Genomic DNA, 2750 nt, shown 5'->3' on the forward strand with positions numbered 1-2750 from the left:
CTTTCTCTCTTTCTCTCTCTCACAAAGACCTCCGCTAGCCTCTGCCCGTCACACCCCCTCCCCCCAACCAACAACTGAGTTCTGGTGTAGGACTGGGGTTGGGGGGGGGCGGGAGTGTGTGAATATGCGAGCGGACCATTTGCACGAGCACCGTGTTTATTTGTGTGCATAAGGGTGGGGGGATTTAACTCTTCTCCTTCAGGCTACAACAGCAGGTGTGTGTATACGTGTGTTGGTGGGTGACATGGATGTGGCCCCTCCGAGAAAGCGATGAGTTGCAGCGGCGATGGGGAGAGGTGAAATGAGGCATGTCTAAATGGCCAGGATAGCTATTGTTTGTGGTCGTCACATGATTCATACCACTAATGTATACTTGAAGATATCCAGCCATGTAGACTTGCACATGACTGATGTTGAGGGAAGGTATGAAGATGTCTTCAGATGTACGGTAAAATGTATGTTAAAGCCAAGCAAACCAGGGTAGTGGTTCAAAATACTTCAGAATGTCATGCATAATTCTATGTATTTCTTACCATTTCGAGTTTTTTAAAATTTACTAACAATTTCTGAATGTTTCTGCACTAAATGTTTCAGTGAATGTCAATGGCCAACTTCCATTTCATTTGCGAACTAACATTCTGTATTTTGATTTGTTTTTAAGTACTGCAAATAAGTAGATGGCAACATACACTGAGGGCCCTATTTTAACGATCTGAAACGCAAGTGTCAAAGCGCGAAGCGCAAGTAACTTTGTGGGCGGGTCTCGGCGCTGTTGCTATTTTCCCGGCGGGATAAATGGCTCTTGCGCCCGGCGCAAATCTAAAATGGGTTGGTCTGAAGTAGCTTCATTATTCATAGGTGTGGTTTGGGCGTAACGTGAAATAAACCAATCAGAGCGTCATCCAACATTCCCTTTAAAAGCAGGTGCGCAAGTTCCATTATGGATTGCTATTATTATGGCGTATTTACCAGGCGCACGCCAGGAGCGGTTCACAGCCAGGAGACTGATGTTCTTGTAAGAGCAGTGAAAGACAGAAGTTGTGTTGTATGGGGATGGGAGAAACCCACCCAAAATAGCGTCGGTTAAACAGGCGTGGGAGGAAATAGCCACAATTGTTTCATCGATTTTTTTTTTTCCTGGTTCTTGACGGTCAAACCAATTTGTCAGATGTCCTTATACATATATGACCTCAAACAGGTCTGATCCTTAATTACTACAATTAGCCTGAATAATTTGTAAGCTAGATTTATTTTTTCACATCTTCGTGGCACACCACAATGATTTCCGTCATCTCATGTGTTAATATTTTTTTTAAGTGTAACAATTTATGATTTGCAAAAATAACTGTTGCATCTGTGTAGATTACATGAGCAAAGTGTATGCGCGTTGTGCACGCTATACATTATGGTCAAGCATGCGCCCTTAAAATAGCAGAATGAACAACGCGCAACGCGCCACTGACTTTAGACTAGGTTTTTTCTGGTCAGTGGCGCAATTGTTTAATGGAACATCAAAATAGCACCAGGGATTGTTTGCGCCGGAACACGCCTCCTTTTTTGCGCTGAACCGCCCAGGGAGCGCAAGTTCATTCACTAGTTTAGCAACGTGCTTCTGTGGAGGGAAAAGCGCGCTTTGCGCGGGTGCAAAATAGGAATGACACATGCGTCGGTGTACAAAGTCAATTGCGCTGGGTGCAAGATAGGGCCCTGAATGTATTTGTCAGTGATACTCTTTATGATGACATATTTGTTTTAGAAACAGGAAGTCTGGAACCATCTGAATATTTTTTTTAAAAGGCCAATAATGTTTAGTCTATGCGAGATGATGACATTGCTAGTAAAAAAATAGGTAGGAGGAGCATTATCATTCTGATTGAAAGAATCTGATTGAACACAAATTTGGATACACGCCTAAATGCAAGATGAGTCATCAATATTTTCAATCTGAAGAAAAAGACTTTGTCAATAGAAATACACTTCCTCAGTGTGTCCAAAAATGGTGTTTCATGAGGGAACTGCTGGGGATTTGTGAGTTGATGATAAGCTATTAATTAATTCATTACATCATAAAATTGTAAAATTAAAACAATAACTTTTCTTTTTTTAACCTGCATACAGTATGTCATGTAACCAGTCCCTGTCATCAGATCATATCATTGTGAATATGCAAATGTGGTGTTAAATTATTGAAATACTTACTTGAAATCTCACGGGGTATTACAAGTAAATTTTATTGTCATAGGGGTTCAGCTGAAAAAAAAGTTTGGGGGTCTCTGCACAAGCATGAGGATGACTAAAACTCAGTACTCAGAAGTACCTCAAAACTCAGAAGGTGGTTTGCTTTTTCTGTTGAAAAAGTTGCAGTTTAACAGAGTTAGTCACTTTCATTTCGTCGAAATGTTCAGGGAGACAGCATAGTGTTTTGAGACGTCAGTGGGTGAATCACACTTTGTGGAAAAGTACAAAAAATTGGTTTGTCGAAATCGAGTAGAACAAGATCGTGTTGACCTCCAAGTGTGTGTGTCAGTGTGAATTCTTTTAGACATGCTTGCCCCCGGTGTGAGTCTCCACCATAATGGCAGTGCATTAAAAAAAAGAGTCAAACAAATGTATATCTAATTATAGATATAAGCCTTCCTGTCAGCCTGCTCTCCCCTAAGTAAGAGGATGTTGTAAGGTTTCACTTTCAGAGTTATTCACATGTTCTTCCTGTTGTAATGTGCTTTACTCTTGTCACAGTCTGATGGATA

Source organism: Carassius auratus, unplaced genomic scaffold, assembly GCF_003368295.1.
Source record: "Carassius auratus strain Wakin unplaced genomic scaffold, ASM336829v1 scaf_tig00214186, whole genome shotgun sequence".
Taxonomy (NCBI): domain Eukaryota; kingdom Metazoa; phylum Chordata; class Actinopteri; order Cypriniformes; family Cyprinidae; genus Carassius; species Carassius auratus.